This window comes from Paroedura picta, chromosome 2 (assembly GCF_049243985.1).
Source record: "Paroedura picta isolate Pp20150507F chromosome 2, Ppicta_v3.0, whole genome shotgun sequence".
NCBI lineage: Eukaryota > Metazoa > Chordata > Lepidosauria > Squamata > Gekkonidae > Paroedura > Paroedura picta.
Window position 1 is genome coordinate 29,567,636 of NC_135370.1, and position 18,725 is coordinate 29,586,360.

At 46.2% G+C, this 18,725-nt stretch overlaps 1 long non-coding RNA gene across 1 annotated transcript; it reads right to left on the bottom strand.

Annotated features, from left to right (window-relative positions):
- Positions 1 to 1,654: 1,654 nt before the first annotated feature.
- On the bottom strand, positions 1,655 to 17,747 carry LOC143828625 (uncharacterized). Its single transcript, XR_013227772.1, has 6 exons — positions 17,693 to 17,747; positions 4,865 to 4,981; positions 4,703 to 4,765; positions 4,540 to 4,602; positions 1,950 to 2,057; positions 1,655 to 1,819 (listed from the first exon to the last, which is right to left on the bottom strand). It is a non-coding gene; the product is annotated as an uncharacterized LOC143828625 (long non-coding RNA).
- Positions 17,748 to 18,725: the final 978 nt, after the last annotated feature.

Here is an 18,725-nt window from a genome sequence, read left to right on the forward strand (position 1 = left end):
CCTGCAAGGCCCTAAACTAAACCAACCTAAGAACAAACACAACCCCCCCTAAACTGAAACTAGCCCCCCACCAAAACACACCTACAACTATCAAACAACCAGCTGCCACCCAGGGCACGAAGCCCAAAGGTGGCAACTGAGGAAACCTGGTAAAAAAAAAAACAATCAAACAACCCCCCCCCCCCCAAAAAAAACAACCAGAAACAGAACAACTTCAAAAGCCCCACCCCCCACCTCCAAAATACTTTAAAAGAAAAACGTAAATACAATAAAAAGCAAATACAATTCCCCGGCCCCCACCCACAGAAACCCAAAGGCACATAAAATCTTTGAAAAGAGGAGGGAGAGAGAGGGAGAAGAGGGAGGGGGAAAAGAGAAAAATAGGAAAGGAGAAGGGAAAAAGCCCTAAAACAAACTATTGGATGTCTTCTCCAGCGAAGTCCAGTCCACAGGCCATGTCCAGGAGGCAGGCAGGCAGGCTGCTCTACCAAGCAGGGAGCTTAGGAGCAGCACAGCCAGCCAGCCAGAGCTCAAAGTGAGCTCCAGCAAGCAGCCCCTTGCTTTAAGTAGCCTCCTCCTGGGCAGGCTACAAAGCAAGTGGATTGAAAAAGCAAAAGTCTTCAGTGAGTGGCCAGAATTCCTGAGCTGAAAAGCTACAGGCATTCTGATTGGCCACTCACTCCCCCCCTCACCCACCGCCATTTTAGGCGGCAAAAAGTACAGGGGAAAAAAGGCGGCAGCTAGAGGCATCAGGCAAACGGCTGCCTGGCCTCCGACTCTGCTGAATCGATTTGGACCCGAATCGATTTGGCAGCCCGAATCGCCAAATCTCAGCGATTCGGACCGTTTTTGAGTCCTAGGGGCCCGATTCGGGCGATTTGGACGTTTCCGAATCTGAATCACCCATCCCTAGTCTTCATGGAGACCAATGCAACACTCAGGGGGAGTGTGGAGGAAATGAAACTTATAATTGGACTTGTGGAGAGGGTGGTTGTTGTGATGGAGGCCAGAGAAGACAGGGAGAATGTGAACCCTCCACAGATAAATGTTAACCTGACCCCCCCACACACACACACACAGCAGATTCAACCAACCCCCTCACAAAGCACGGCCACACAAACCAGGAGGAGGACAGTTCTAGGAAAGAGGAAGGTTAGGCCTGCCGACAAGTACTCCCCTATTAGTTTAAAAAGTTTCAATTGTTCTCTGTGTTCTGCGTTAATTTTTGTGTTCTGTTTTATAAATAAAGGTTCAAAGTTGGCTCCTGTCTCTTATGCCCCTTAGTGTGACATAAGGCTAGTCCCAATCTGTGTTTCTGGTTAATGGGTGACCCATATTTTGTTGTGGTGGAGAGGGGTGGGCCTTCTTGAAAGGCAAAACAGAATGGGGTGGGTGTTGAAAGATTGACACTGGACATTTTTTTCCATAACAGTTTTCACATTTTATTTAAACTTTTACAGAACAGCAGTGTTAACCCCCCCCCGCCCACAAACCCCAGCATTCCTTAAACAGCGAAGTTTCAAACGTAATTTGGATCCCCACCAACCTCTCCCAAAACCCCACACAAACATTTCTTAACCATTAGTCCCTTCCCCTGCCCCACCTTGTTCTGTTTCTCCCCCAGCAACCTTCTGTTTCATCTGCTTCCCTTTGCCTTTTTTCACCTTGCCACCCACCTTCCCCTTCACAGCCTTTCTCTTTCCCCCATCCTCCTTCTCTGCCCGCAGCTCTTGCAGCTGGTGATCCATCCTGCTCATGGTCCCCCGAGCCTTCTTTCTCCAGGTGGCATCCGTCTTCTCCTTCTCTTCCTTGCTTTTCTCTGTGTAGAGAGGAAAGGGCATGCATTTTAATGTTACATAAATTATTGAGACATGGGGAACATTCGTAGGTCAGTAAGCCACAGTGTGGGATGCAACATTGGGGGTGTTAGGGGGTGCAAGTGAACCTACATGCTTCCTCCTCATTCTGTTTCTGGACGTCCAGCTCTGCCCTGATTTCCGCTGTGAGCTGCCTCTGCGTCTCCAACTCAACCTGGAGCTCTGCCACCGTAGCTTGCCCTGTAAATGGTAGAGAAACACAGATATAACATGTACCGTATTTGCCGGCGTATAAGACGACTGGGCGTATAAGACGACCCCCCAACATTTCCACTCAAAATATAGAGTTTGTTATATACTCGACGTATAAGACTACCCCCTCTTCCGCACACCTTCCACACACCAAATAAAACATAAAAGAACATCAGATTTGATTTCAACATGTTAATTTATATTCAAATGCTTATGACATGCAGAAAAATTGTCACAAGGCTGTATGTTATCAAACATGTACAGTAAACATAAAACTGCAAGTTTATTAAATCTGGATCAGCAAAACCACGGGATAGGTAACATGTTTCTGGAGACACCCCCCCTTCTGAGCTCCCAAAGGAATGTTCATAAATAGTGTGAAGGTGGCTAAGACCCCTCCCCACCATGTATTATACCAGCCAATAGTAAATGCCAGAGGCTAATTCACTAAAGCTGAATGGAACAATAAACCTATGGGAGCTGCCATGCTGTTTGTTTTCTCATCTGTTAACCAAACTGGAACTGTCAACGATAGAAGGAAGATAACAAATAGAGGGAGAGAGCAAGTGCCGGGCAAGTCCCCAACAAGTTTGCTAGCATGACAGTTTCCCTTTAAAAGCCTTCAAACTCCTGTTCGTCATTTGATATTAAAAGTTCATCAATGACATCTTGTGATACAGTTGCAAGGCCGTCATCATATGGATCTAATTCCATGTCAGATGATGTGGCCTCAGCTTCAGCTTCCTCTTCATCTTGCCACAAGTACTCGTCCTCCATACCATCTAATGAATTTGATATTCCACACTTCTTGAAAGACTTGATTACTGTTTGGGCATCAATATCATTCCAGGCTTTTATGACAAATTGGCACAAAACATCCAACTGTGGAGCACGCATGTTTCCTCCTTTTGTGTATGACTTTTCGCCGCTAACCATTTATTCCTCTGTTCTCGAATGCAATCTTTAAACGGCTTGTTTAGGCACACATCCAGGGGCTGTACAAATGATGTCAATCCTGCAGGAATAACTGCTGCATCTGTTTTTATTCTCGCAAGCCTTTCCTTGGTAGTGGGAGTTAAATGAGCTCTGAACATATCCCACACAAGCAGACTACGTTTTTGAAGAAGACCACCTGGTCGTCTGCTCCATACATTATCCAGCCATAGTTTCACGCCCTCCTCATCCATCCAGCCTTTTTCATGCACGTGCACAAAACAACCAGCAGGAAACTTGAGTTTTGGCATTGTTTTCCTTTTAAAAATAATCATAGGTTTCAATTTGTTGCCATCAGCTGTGCATGCTAGTACCACTGTAAAACTTGACTTCTCATGTCCTGTTGTTTTTATCAAAATAGTTTTTTCACCTTTTTGATGGACACTCTTATTTCCAATCATATCAAAATTCATTGGAGTTTCATCCATATTTCCAATATTACTTAACGCATAGCCATGTTTAGTGCGCTGTTGTATTATGTATCAATGGAAACTATCCACTTTGTTATCCAGATCTGCAGGTAATCTTTGGGCAATTTTTGTCTTTTGCCTTAGTACCAGATCATGCCTTGCCATGAATCTCCTATACCAGGATATAGTGGCCTTAAAATTGTTGCTGTGATCTGGGTTAGATTTGGCCCACTAAAGTGCAAACAAGCATATTGTATTTTGTGTCACCACATAACCGTTTTGGCGATGCTGAGCCACCATGCCTGCTACATGTTTTTCGAGTTCTGGCCAGTGTGGGGTGCCTCTTCTTAATGCACACTTACCCCTTGGCATACTCTTTAATGCCTTTTCATTTGATTTCCAGTCCCGAACCATCTTTTCTGTTACTCCATATTGTCTTGCAGCAGCACAATTATTATGTTCCATGGCAAAATTTACAACTTTAAGTTTAAAACTTGCATCATAATTCTTTCTTTTTGCTGGTGCCATGATAGGGTTGATAGGGTTTTGACTGCTGGACATTTTCTATGTTGTACTGTACTGTACAATGATGCAGTACTGTGGTTGGCTGTTGGCTGTATACAAAGCCTGATTGGATTGGTCCCTGCTCCCTCCCCCCCCCCCCCAGCATCCTCCTCCTTCTTCACTCCTTCGCAACTCGCTCGCCCGGCACTTCGGGAGCTTTCTCTTTCTCTCTCCACCTCCCGCTTATGTGTGAGAGAGGGCCCGTTGCTGCCGCGGCGACATGGGGCGTGCCCGCAGACACAAGTTTGCTGGGCCCAGCAAGTTCCGAGCCGGGAGGAGTTCACAAAGCAGCAGAGTTGGTGAGCCCAGTGGGGGGGGGGGGCGCCTCCGCCTCCGCCTATCCCAACTGAAGTGCACCCGACGTATAAGACAACCCCCCCCCCCACTTGGAGGCATGTTTTTCAGAGGGAAAAAGTCGTCTTATATGCTGGCAAATACGGTAGCTGTATTCTGAACACATATTTGTCATGTAAGCTGCCTCACAGCACTGTTTTCCTACTCACATTCCTGCCTCTGCCTGTCCATGTCAGGCTCCAGTGCCCCAATCCTTGCCCTCATTGTTTCTGCTGTAAAATACAAAAGGCTGGATTAAAAAGGTCTTCCTCATCCAGTCTTTCTGGGGTCCAGAAAGGCGAGGGTTGTGTTGACAGAAGTTTTCCTACTCACACTCCTGCCTCTGTCTCTCCATGCCAGCCTCCAGTGCCGCTATCCTTGCCCTCAGTGTTTCTGCTGTAAAATAGAAAAGGTGGAATTAAAAAGGTCTTTCTCATCCAGTCTTTATGGGGTCTACAAAGTCAAGGGTTGTGTTTAAAGAAGTACTGTTCTCACATGTGACTCTGGTTGAGGTGGATGGGCCCTCCTCCTCCTGTTCCCCCTATTCCTGTTGACTGGCTCCTTGTGCCATCTCACCCGGAGACTGTGCCATCTTCAGTGGATACTGTGTGGCTGTGATGGAGAAAGGAGGTTTCATAAATGTCTGAACACAGACCCTCCCATGCACACACCTCTAGACAACACTTTTATCAGAACTTTAATCTAACATGAACGCAAAGGGTTACTTATTAATCAAGGCATTTACAGGACCACTTGTAGTAAGTATTTTCAGCTAAGTAATTCTCATTTCTGTCTGGTCATTTTTCTGGAAAAAAACATTAATCAACTGTTGTTTCCAAATTGATAATAACAGTTGAGAGGCAGGTTTCTCGTTGCCACTACAGTTATGTCCCCTTTAATGTGAAAAGTCGAAACAGAAGGAAGACAGAATCCACCCATATGTCTGCGTATCTCGAGGGGGGTCTCCCAGCCTTCTACCAGATCCACATCATGGGCTCATGGAAGAGAGTCCTTGCACTGGGCTGCGGGACCCCCCCCCCCCATTGCTCAATGCTGTTGAGGAAATCTAGCTTTATCTTCTTGAACTTGGTCCGCACCTGCTTCCAAGTCCTGACGTACCCCCTGTCTCTCATTTTCCTGGCCAGCACCAGACAAGCCCCCTTTGTGTGGCAGTGTGTGCTGGCCATGAGGCGGTCTATGCTCTTGGAGTGGAGCACCAGCTCCAAGAGTGCCTCAGCCTCAGAGCGCTGCCAAAAGTAGCATTTCCTGGGCTTCGACATTTTGAGGAATGACGTTTAGTCAACAAATATTCATTGCTTCTGCCCGCCTCCAAAAGTTCAAATGTATCAGTGCTTTCCACCAGTGGAATTATCCCCGTGGAGATAACAAACACGAAGTGCCTGTGTCCTCCAGTGGTATAGGTGTCACCTAAACTTCCTGCCTAGCTGCCTCCCCCACCCTTGCCTGTTGAACATTCCTTAAATGTTCATATCAATTTCACAGTGATGAATCTACAGTGAAGCCACTAGTTGCTAAAAAGTGCTTTGGAACCAGAGAGTCGTTCAGTTTGCTTAAGGAAACTTTGCTTGACTAAAAATGGCAATAAGTAGAAGACATGAATGACAAAAGAATCTCAAACTTTATTGAAAACAGATTTAACATAAACCTTCTCCTATTTCTGTAAGGTAACAGGCAATGGTGTCCCGGACCTTGCACCCCTCCGCGTAAATCCTTTTTTTTCTGGCTTGAGGGATGGGTGCTGCATCCTCCAGGATCACGAGTTCTGGGTCAGCCAAGGGGAAGGGGATGTGGTGTCCCTTGTCCTCGCAGATGTTATGCAACATAACACAAGCAATGGTCAGTGGTGTCACATTGTCTATATGTACATGTAGTCTCGACATCAGACAATGGAACCGAGCCTTCAAGCGGCCAAAGGCATGCTCCACAACATTCCTTGCGTGGGAGTTATAGGTTATAGTAACTCTGCACATTTGTCCTTGGCCGCTTATAGGGAGTCATAAGCCATCTGCGTATAGGATAGGCTCCATCTCCGAGTATCAATGCTGGAACAGACACCCCCTCTATGGTGGCGGTGGGGTTGCCAGGAACAAAGACCCCTTCATCCATGGTCGCTGTGAGGTTGGACTCATGGAACACAAGGGCATCATGCCTCCTCCCACTCCACCCAACCTCGGCATCTATAAACCTTCCAGAGTCCACAGTTCCTTGGAGGAGAACAGAAGTCCTTCCTGTTCCTGTTCTCCTTGATGCTGCCTACAGGTGCTCAGATTGGAATGTGGGTCCCATCCACGGCCACGAAGCAATGTGGGAAGCCTAGTCTGCCGAAACCATCCATGCTCTGTGTTAACAAAAAGAAAAGAAACATCAGGGATGAATTTTAAGGGGGGGTTAAATGAGTATTCGTTGCTTAAAGGTAAAGGTAAAGGTATCCCCTGTGCAAGCACCGAGTCATGTCTGACCCTTGGGGTGACGCCCTCCAGCGTTTTCATGGCAGACTCAATATGGGGTGGTTTGCCAGTGCCTTCCCCAGTCATTACCGTTTACCCCCCAGCAAGCTGGGTACTCATTTTACCGACCTCAGAAGGATGGAAGGCTGAGTCAACCTTGAGCCGGCTGCTGGGATGGAACTCCCAGCCTTATGGGCAAAGCTTTCAGACGGCTGCCTTACCACTCTGCGCCACAAGAGGCTCTTATTCGTTGCTTAACTGTCATTAAAAAAAAAAGGAAGTCATAATGTAAAGGGGATCAAACAGCACCCACCTCTCCAATCCGGTCTCCGAGGCACACCACTTTGCTGTACAGTTCTGACTCCTTTGCGAAGCAGAACTCCAGCAGGATCTCGTCGACCATGGAGACTCCTAAGCCAAATTGCTGAGCCACTGTACGGAAGTACTATGGGGTGGCCAAGTATCACAACGCGGCTGCTACCCTTTTCTCACCAGGAATGAGGCACCGCATGCCCATTACACGCCGCTCCGTGCAGCCACGGAGAGCTTTCAGTTCAAAAAAAGTTGCCCTCGACATTCTGAAATTGGAAATCCACTGGTCATCATCCCAGCGAGAAATTACAAAATTCCCCCACCAGTCAGTAGATCTCTTGTCCATCCAGAACTGTCTCGGGAACCGCACCTCTGATAGAGCTTGCCAGCGGATCCTACCAGCCACGTGTGCCCTTCGAGATTTCCTTTGCAATACAGCCCTTCCGGTGATCGCCCTCCTCCTACTGCTGTCCACATGTTCTCTGTATGCCCAAAAGGTAGACCTCATCCGTGACACGGTGGCACGGACACGATGCTAGCATCAGAGCTAGCATCTGAGCCAACAAGACAAGAATTATTTTCTCCATTGTTATGTTGCGCTGTGGAGTAGCCACACAACAAGAACAAAGAGTGAGGTCGACCAGGTGTGTGTATCAGTCCTCCCACTGGGGAGTGTGTGTATCAGTAAATATAGGCAGGTAATCCGAGGGCGTGTACTGTGGGCATGACCGGGCTGAGCACATGTTTTCGGAAAAAAATCTTTTTTCCAAAAAAGTTAGGGAAACCCTAGGGTCTGTGGCAATGAATATGCATACATTAGTTGCTACAGGGTTTTCGGGATTAAAAAAAAACACAAGAGACTTGTGGCTTTGGGGGGACGGCAAAAGGTGGCCGCTCTGTTTGATTGACGGCCATGGGAAGCCAGAAGCGTGAAAAATTGAACTCCTTTGTGGCGATTAGACCTAGAGCGGAAACCTGTGGGGAACTAAAATACCGCTAGTGGAAGTAAAAAATTCCACAAAAATCGCTGTGGTGCAGAACGGCTATTTTTCGCTACTTTCCGTAGCGATTTTGACAACAGCAAACATATGGCCACTTTTGATGATGTGCGGAATGGACCTCAGTTACCCCATTTAAGTCCCCCATTAAAATAACGCTATATAATAAATGTGACATTTTACAGGCCAAATTCTAAAAAAATGTATTTATACCTTAATTTGGTGCATATATCCCTACCACCGGTGATTTGATGCCATTTATTTCCACTTCTAACATTATGAATATTCCATCTTTATCAGATTTTATTAAACATGGTTTAAATTGTTCCTTAACATATAACACAACACCATTTTTCTTTTCCTTTTTCATTGCTGACACAAAATCGAATCCCAAATTCTTATTAACTAAATATTTTTAACAGATTCCTTTATATGTGTTTCCTGTAAACAATTTATTAGGAAATTCCCCTTCTTCAGGAATTGGAACACTCTTTTATGTTTTTTTTTAATCATTTAAACCATTCACATTCCAAGTTATTATATTCATATCTTTATTACAAAACTAAGTAAGTTAGTTTTGCTCTGTTACAAGCAGACCAATATCTTAATTCAGCTCTTTGCTTTGTACAATTGCTGAGAGTAACAATTTTGATTAGGTTGATGGACCTTTGGACAAGTGCTTATGCCCATTCATTTCCCTCCTTTTTTTCCATTCCAAGCTCCTCCTCTTCGTACATACAAAGTTCCCATTGAATTTATTCTTGCCTGCTGAGATGTTTCCTGCCTAAAACATTGTTACCTGCTGAAATTATTCTAGCCCACTTTAATGCTACCTGCTTAAATTGCAGTATGGTGGGGACTTGGCCTAGTTCTTCCAGCAATGCACCTGCCAATCCCCCCCCCCCCCACACACACACATACACACTGAGAAATAACATTTTTTGCCTGGCTTTGTCCCAGCAGTTCTCCCACCAAAATGCCCCCCACCAACCCTGTGAAGTAAAGATTTTGTCTGGTTTTGTCCCCTGCCAAAATTACCCTCCCCTCCCATAAGACAACGTTTTTATGTGGCTTGTCTGATACTCCAGTGGTCTCCCCCCCCCCCCCCATTCTGTGCACTTCTCTTCATTCTTTTCTAAATTCTTCCTTGATCCCAGCAGTAACATTGTAAAATACAGTGGTAGTGAGAGGTCTGATGTTCGACAGCCAGAAGCCTGGACTGGGTCTTGTAGGTCTGGCAGTTGAAGTGCTGGGTCCAGGCAGCAATGTTCAGGTGACAGGGAGGTGGACCTGGTATAGCCCAGAGCAGTGCCGTGGCCTTGCTGTGGATCTTGTGATGTGGAGGTGAGGACCCCTGCTGCCTCAGTGATAGAGGCCACTGCAGAGGCTGCAGCAGCCCCCAGGTAGTGGAGCAGTTGGCCCTCATGCAGTGCAGATCATTGCCGTAGCATTGATGTTCTGGCAGCGTTGATGGTGACCTGGGACAATCCCGGGCAGTGGTGGGTGGGAAGTCAATCTTAGTGGCAGCCAGCCTCCGACTGCGTCCCTGGGGAGCTCTGGCGGGATTTGCTAGCCACTAGTAAGTTTGTTTTCTTCTTGGTTTTGGTCCTTCTTGGTTAATTTACTTCTTCTAGTTTGCTTCTGTTTTCTGTTTCTGGGCTGGGCCAATCTAATTTTGGGAGCAGTCTGATTCCTTGACTGCTCTGGCTGCCATCTTGATTCTTTGGTAGACAGATCTATCCTTTCTTTATGTATGAAAGCTATTGATGCTTGCTCCCAAGATTCTGAAATTAGACTTTCTGATGTTTCCATTATTTTGTTGATTAACAGGTGCAAAAATGGTGTTTTAACTTGTATTCTTTTAAATATTCTTTTATAATATTCTACTGATAGTCCATCTGGTCCAGGAGCCTTGTGAGATTTCATAGCAACTATTGCATCATTGATTTCTTGAACTGATATTTTTTATTTAGGGTTTGGCAATGTTCTTCCATAAATATCTTTATGGTGATATCCCCCAATTATGCCAATTCCTCTTCTTGATTGCCTCCTTTGTTCTCTGAATGACACAAAGTTTGAAAGAAACTTACCAAGCTCTCTTGGATGTTCTTTTCAGAAGATACCAGAGTTGCACTTACCTGTAATTATTGTTCTTCGAGTGGTTTCTGTGCAGTCACATATGGGTTCATTGGAATCGCAAGCCTGCCATGGAGAATTAACTAGCAAGCTCAAAGTGTAAAAGGCTCCCAAGAGTGCTGGCCCCTCCTCTCACAGAGCGACTTTCCCAAAGTCACGTGATAAGGGAGGGGCCAACACACTCCCCTCACTCCTTTCCGCTTGCCGCTCAGCGGGCAATCAATAATCAGCGGCCCAGCAGGGATGGAGGGAGTGTTGTGTGACTGCACAGAAGACCACTCGATGAACAACAGTTACAGGTAAGTGCAACCTTTTTTCATCTTCGTAATTTCTGTGCAGTTTCACATGGGAGATTAGCAAGATCACTCACCATCAGAGTAGGGGTGGGCTACTGGTTGTATTGATTGTAACACTGCTTTCCCAACTGCTGTGTCTTTTCCAGAATCAACGTCAAGTGAGTAGTGATGGGTGAAGGTGCCGGGTGTAGACCACATAGCTGCTTTACAAATGTCGACCATTGGTAGGCGTGTTGCAAATGCTGCCAAAGTGACTTGTGCTCTTGTGGAATGTGCTTTGAGACAGAGGACATTCCAGCCCTGAAGTTTTATACATTTGAGCAATTGCTTAAACAATCCAACGTGAAATGGTCTGGGAAGAGGCAGCCTTGCCTCTTTTTACACTGTGGAAACAAACAAAAATGATTTTTCTTGTCTGAATTCCTTTATTCTATCTAAATAAAAAAGAACTGATCTGCAGACATCCAGTGTGTGCATCTGTCTTTCAAAATTTGAGGTGGGATTTGGAAAAAAAGCTGGTAAAACAAGGGATTGGCCCAAGTGGGGCTTTGACACTACTTCAGGGAGAAAAGCGACACTAGGGTGTAAAACCACTTTATCCGTAAAATTTTGTAAAAACAGAGACTCTGAAGAGAGGGTTGCTAACTCTCCCACTCTGCGTGCTGATGTAATAGCAACCAAGAAAGGAACTTTAAAAGACAAGTCAGTTGTAGCTAACAGTTCAGAGGGTTTATGTGTTAAATTTGACCAAACAAGTGATAAACTCCATTGTGGAACAACAGGTGTAACAGGTGGAAATATATTCTTCAAACCTTTCAGAAATGTAGTTAATGGGAGAGAAAAATGGGAGAGAAAAAAACAGGCTTGCCATCCACAACATCATGGGATGCAGAAATAGAAGCCAAGTGGACTTTGTCAGAGGAATTAGACAGACCTGTATCGTTTAACTTGGCTAGGTAAGAAAAAATAACGGAGGAGACAGGACTGCGGTACATGACTGACGTCCTGAGACCATGTCACAAATCTACTCCATTTGGTGGCATAGGAATGTCACGTGGAAGGTCTCTGGGCAGCCTCTAAAATTTGATCCACCCTGGTGTCATTTAAGTACCCACTTTCCAAGCTGTGAGGTGGAGGGGGTGGGGATTGGGATGTAGGAACTCTTCCCAGGTCAGAAGGTTGTCCTAATCTGGGAGGTAAATGCATCTTCCTTGGGATAGATGGAAGAGAGTTGAAAACCAAGTCTTCTGCTCCCAGAATAGGGCTATGCAGATGCATTGAGTGTGTTCTGACATAAACTTTGTTACTATCCTATTTATCAAGCCGAATGGCAGGAATGCATAAAAAAGGGATCCTGTCCAGCAATGGAGGAAGATGTCCTCTAAGGCAGTGGTCCCCAACCTTTCCGAGGCTGGGGACCGGCAGGGCATCGGGCCGCGCCCCCGCGGACCGCGCCCGTGCGGGCCACGCCCGCGGATCGGGCCGCGCCCGCGGGCTGCGCCCACGGATCGGGCCGCGCCCGCGGGCCGCGCCCACGCCACGCCCGCGGGCCGCGCCCACGCCGCGCCCGCGAGCCGCGCCCGGGCCGCGCCCACGGATCGGGCCGCGCCCGCGGATCGGGCCGAGCGGGCATGGCCCGCACAGGCGCGGCCCGGCCCTGATTCCCTCTCCCCGCCTCCCGCAGTAAGAAGCTTCCCGGGCCGCAAGCTTGCGGCCTGGGAAGTTTTTTACTGCGGGGGCGGGGCGGGGACAGGGAGCTGCGGCCCGGTGCCATGGCCTTTGCGGCCCGGCACCGGGCCGCGGCCCGCAGGTTGGGGACCACTGCTCTAAGGAGCTTGGGTCCATGCCACCCCTTGAGTAGAACTGGAGGCATTTGGTATTTTGTAGTGTGGCAAATAAGTCTACAGTGGGAATCCCCCACCGATGGAAGATAGGTTCCAGGTATTCTGGGTTGAGGGACTACTCCTGGACTTAGTTGATGTCTCATCTCGGAGCGTCCTCCCAAGTATTGAGCTCTCCCGCAATGTGAACTGCTGATAGAAACGTGTGGTTGCCTATCACCCAGTTACAAATGTCAACACTGTTTGGATCCCAAAGGTATATCAACATCAGAGGTCAACGGTGAGAGCTGATGAAGCAACATCGGCGTCAACCGTTCTTAGCGATCCAATGAAGAATAGCCTCAATGGTCAGTTGAAGGCAAAATCCAACGATGGCTTCGACCACTATATGGTGAAGCAGGCTGAGATAATGCTGCTGTGAGGTGCCTGGTTACAGATCCACCCCTCAACACCAATCACTACATTTGTTCAGTCTTTCAGGGTCTTCCAAAATGTACGTATTCATTCTCCATCTCCTCATTCCAGATCTGCAGAAAGAAAGCTCGATCCAGATTGGATTGTGGTCAGCAAAAGTGTTAGCCAAGATTTCCATGTTCACCACCTTTTGTAATAAAGTCTTTGAACACCAACATTGATCCATCCTGGAATAAGAACAATGGTGATTAGAATAAAAAGTAAATAGTAGTAAATCTACTATTCAGATGAAGTTCTCTCCAAAGATCGTAAACTAAACATGAGCAGGCAGTGTGATGCAGTGGTAAAAAAGGCGAATGCCATTTTGGGCTGTATCAACAGGGGCATCACATCAAAATCACAAGATGTGTTAGTCCCATTGTATACGGCACTGGTCAGACCGCACCTGGAGTACTGTGTGCAGTTCTGGAGGCCTCACTTAAAGAAGGACGTAGATAAAATTTAAAGGGTACAGAGGAGGGCGACGAAGATGATCTGGGGCCAAGGGACCAAACCCTATGAAGATAGGTTGAGGGACTTGGGAATGTTCAGCCTGGAGAAAAGGAGGTTGAGAGGGGACATGATAGCCCTCTTTAAGTATTTGAAAGGTTGTCACTTGGAGGAGGGCAGGATGCTGTTTCTGTTGGCTGCAGAGGAGAGGACATGCAGTAATGGGTTTAAACTTCAAGTACAACGATATAGGCTAGATATCAGGAAAAAAAATTTCACAGTGAGAGTAATTCAGCAGTGGAATAGGCTGCCTAAGGAGGTGATGAACTCCCCCTTACTGGCAGTCTTCAAGCAAAGGTTGGATACACACTTTTCTTGGATGCTTTAGGATGCTTAGGGCTGATCCCGCGTTGAGCAGGGGGTTGGACTAGATGGCCTGTATGCCCCTTCCAACTCTATGATTCTATGATCCCTTAAAGAATTAACTTGAAAATTCCGTTTCGCAGATTTAGGGAAAAACGTACCTTACCACTTATGTGATTTATCCATAAAAGGGTTCATAACTGCATTAAAGTCTCCAACTATTAACCATTTGCCCTCAGTCAATTCACTATGTATATGAAAAAATTCCTCATAAAATTTTTCTTTGGCATTGTTGGGTGCATATATATTTGTCAAAACATGTTTTTGGCCATCTGGAAGTTGTATATCCAAGGTAAGGAAGCGGCCTTCTGAATCTTGTAGTTTAATCGCGGTTTTGAGATTAGGATTTGGGACGTAAATCACAAACCCTCTCTTTTTTACAATTGCCGAAGCCACAAATTCTCTTCCCAATTTTTTAGATACCAACACGTTTTGATTCTTCCTTTTAACATGCATTTCCTGAATACAGCAGATATCTGCACATGATTTTCTAAGTTGGTTTGAAAAGTTTTGAGTGTTTAGCTGGGGAGTTCAATCCATTAATGTTTATGGAGAGTATCTTTAGCTTCTCCATGCTTGTGTAATGTACCAGTCACTCCTTGCTGCGATGAGCCTGAAGGACCCAGAGGTTGAGCTGACAGGATTGATCTTAAATCATGAGCTGGATCTTCTTGTTGCAGCCTTGTCAGAGAGCTTTCTTAATACCGCGATGGGGCAGGGCCTTGTGACAGACTGTTAGCAAGGTCCTGAGCTTGTCTAAGTGTTTTAAATGTTCCCCTACCAGGCAGTAGAATCACTTCCAAGGTGAATGGGATTTTCCAAAAAATATTTTATCTCTTTCGCAATCAGGATCTGACGTAAAATGGAACTGGGCTCTTTTTTAAACGTTTCTGCCGGTAAATCCTGAAAAATTTGAGCCTCTTGGTCCACCACTTTCAATGGCTCATTCTGATGTTTCCGTAGAAGATTGTTCCTTACCACCTTACTATCAAAACTCACAAGGATATCTCTTGGTTGCTTCATTATTCAAAGTTTCAAATTCATTTTTCTTAGTTACTTCTCTAAGCCCTTCTTTTTGTTTTGTTTTTCAATTCATTCAGCCTTTTTAGCATCTGCCATTTCTTTTTTGCATTTCCCAAAAATTGTCACACTTGCTGCGGACTTTGGGTATCTTACTTGTTTTGGCTGTGGTCTAAGCCTATCCGTCATTAATAACTAAGACCCAATGAAAAGAAAGCAAACACATGACACTGACCAACCAACCACCGTAAGTATCCTGTTTTTCAAATCTGTTTTACAAATAGGCATCCAAAACACAAATGCTTCAATATTTCTTCTTTTATTCTTCCAGTTGGTTGGGCAAGTGCTAGCAGTAAAAACCTAAAAACAAGGAGGAACAAGAAAGGCAGGAAGATGGCATAAAAGAGGGGGAAAGGAGAGAAAAAGGAGGGGGAAGGAAAACAAGAATAAAATAAAAAATAAAACAAAAAGGAAAAACCTAAAACGTAATCCCGGCCCAGATGAACCAATTTCGCCACAATAGAGGGGGGGAAAGGTATGTATATAAATAATCCACAGGGAGGATTGATACGAAAGTAAACGAAAAATAATTCCACATAATAGGATACTGCTGAAAAATGAAGAGGATAACAAACAAACAACCCCCCCCCCCGGAAAACCAAAACCCGCAAAAATTGTGATCAACTGGTAACAATAGTTATCAAAATTTATCCATCCAAGGAAAAATAGGCAAGTTAAAAATAGAATAAATAAAACCACTTACAAAACACAAGTTATTTTCCAAACTCTTTATCCCAATTGACAACCGGCCGACTACATGCAAAGGAAATGTATGGAGGCGAAGAAGCACTATCTCTGTTTCCAATGTCCCACCCTCCCTGTCCCTTCTTCTATGGATGAGATTTTTTTAAAGGCGAACTGCCTGTGACGGCCCAGGGCCTGGTCTGGGCCTTTTAGGATCATTTGCCTAGTGTGCAGTACCCAAATAGAATGACCACTAGACTGGAAAACCTTTTATGATTTTATTCAACTGCAGATGAACAAAATGACACAGGGGGGCTGGTCCCAAAAGAGCCTGTGTCAAATAATAGAGATACATGAGATTAATTAACTTTCTGTTGGAGGTGGGTAAAGGTGATGCCCTTACAGGTCAAGCCAATAACCTAAGATCTCCACCTTTTGCACATCCCACCTGGACCACCCCCCAGACCACCCACTGCCGATTTGCAAAGTCACCAGAAAGGCCCCAAAAGGCAACGTTCGATTCCTCTCAGCCCTCCGCCCAACTCCAGTGGTTTAGTATCAACAATTCTAGTCACTTCCACTGGCCTTGGAAGTAGGCCAGCCCGGTATATAAACATTGGCACTATTTGGCAGTATTTCAAGAGATGGTTAAGTACATCCTCCTCACAAGGCCTTTTGATTAAGACATAGTTCCAGAAACTATGTTACAGAGCCAAGTTACAAAGACAAAATATTACAGAACTTTGCATTGTCACAAAAAATCTTTAACCATTGAATGAGCACCTTAGGAAGTTACAGCCTTACAGCATTTCATAGCATAATAAAAGTGAAAAGTTCAACCCCTGCTCCATCACCTGGAGCAGTGAATAGACATACAAGATGCAGGCAAAGCCCGAAATAATTTTTTTCCAAAAGCTAAAACACAAAGCATGCTTCTTTAAATCCCCCCCCCCAAAAAAAAATGGGGATCGAGATTAATTTTTAAAAGACTCAAGACTTATGATTCCATATGGGGTGGTGTTCTAAAAAGCACTATGCATCTACTATTGGATGCATACGCATTTAAATGGAGAACAACCATTGAGAAGGGTCCTTCTCATAGGTCAGGAGGACAGCTTGTTGGGTGGGTGTTTCCCATGTCTAGAAAAGGACCTGTGTGTTTTTCAGGAGGATAGGGTTATCCTGAGGGAAAGGTGGGAAGGCGAGGCTTGAGAACCAATGCCCTGTTCAAGCCAGAGATGGCTACTAAATTTCACGTGTCACAGGAAATTAAGTTACTGACTTTTTCTCTAGACGTAACTCCAAGCAACAACGCCAATGGCATAAGCTGTACCCGTAAGGTATATATTGACAGGACTAGCAACATCAGATCATCAGAGTCTCTGTTCATTTCGGTATCAGTACCAAATATTGGTAAGACCTTGAACAAGGGAGCTATCAGTAGAATCATTCGTAGCTGCATCACTGAAGTGTACAAGGCAGCTGGCATAGTGGTGCCTACAGGCATCACCGCTCATTCACTTAGAAGTGCAGTGGACTCTGTGGCCTTTGCTAATCAAGCTTTGGTGGAGGAAATTTGTAGGGCTGCTATTTGGTCACGCCTTCCACTTTTGTTTGACATTTCAAAATTGATAGGCTCAATACAGCCGGGTCATTATTTGGCCATAAGGTGCTGTCACATGTGATGAATAAGAGTTAAGAATCACCCACTTGGATTGGGACTGCTCTTGGAGGTCCCACCAAGCTGTCCTCTTGATCTAGAGGGAGAATGATCTAGAGGGAGTGGTGTTGGTTGGCAAGGATAATGCACATAACATATCCTCATGCACATCCTCCTGAAAAAGATATCGCACATATGCAAGTAGTATTGCATTGTTGTCAACATCTGTAGATTCGTCAACCTGAAGTGCATACCATGGTGATTTATTAATCCTCTCCAACAATTGTGTCTCAATGTCTTCGGTTATTTTTGCTGGATTCCCAGCAGCAAGGGCTGCCTCCAGCCAAGGATGAAAATCCATTTTCATTTGAGGAAATAATATTTAGAAAGGAGAGCAAGAGAGATAAGGCTTCCTACAAAGAGCATTAACCTTCTGCTCTCCTTGCTCCTCTGCAGAGGCGTTAAATCTGTGCCATTGGTTGTCCTTGGTGGAAACAAACCCCGTCTGGGTCGCTCACCAACCTGGCTCGCAGCTTCTCTCCTCCCTCAGAGCCTTGCCCTTCCACGTGCTGCCTTCCCGCTAAACAAAGAAAGAAATTGGAGTCCAGGCGTCAGCGTGTCATGGGGTGGCGCTTGAGCTCGGGGAGGCGGCGCAGCCAGGGGAAGGGATCGCGTGAGATGGAGAGGGAAAATGGAAAGGTGGGAAGGCGAGGCTTGTAGGAAAGGAGCATTGGCGGCCCGTGCAGGGGCAAAGTGGGGAAGGACTGGAACGCAGCTGTCATCAGGGAGGAAGGGGGAGATTGCAGGACAGAGAGGGAAAATGGAAAGGTGGGAAGGCAAGGCTTGTAGGAAAGGAGAATTGGTGGCCCGTGCAGGGGCGAAGTGGGGAAGGGCTGGGACGCAGCTGTCATCAGGGAGGAAGGGGGAGATTGCAGGACAGAGAGGGAAAATGGAAAGGTGGGAAGGCAAGGCTTGTAGGAAAGGAGAATTGGTGGCCCGTGCAGGGGTGAAGTGGGGAAGGGCTGGGACGCAGCTGTCATCAGGGAGGAAGGGGGGGATCGCGAGACAGAGAGGGAAAATGGAAAGGTGGGAAGGCGAGGCTTGTAGGAAAGGAGCATTGGCAGCCCGTGCAGGGGCGAAGTGGGGAAGGGCTGGGATGCAGCTGTCATCGGGGAGGAAGGGGGGAATCCCGAGAGGGAAAATGGAAAGGTGGGGAGGCGAGGGGGGAGAGACTCTAGTCTAGATGGAATCGGGCCCCAGGAGGTGGAACCGGAGTTCGCAATCCACGGCGACGGGTGGGAGGAAAAAGGTAGGGCAGCAGGCTCAATGAAAAACAAAATGGTGGCTGCCGGGGGAGGGGGCACGTCCTGGCACCAATTGATCCATGGACCGACACCGGGCCGCGGCCCACAGGTTGGGGACTACTGCTCTGAAGGACTGATCGGTTCTCAGAACCTTTTCTTTATGAAGAATCCACAAGTCCTTCTTGGTTGAGAGAGCTCCCAAAATCCTTTGGGCTGAAGTGACTGCTGTTAGAAACAGCATATTTAATTGA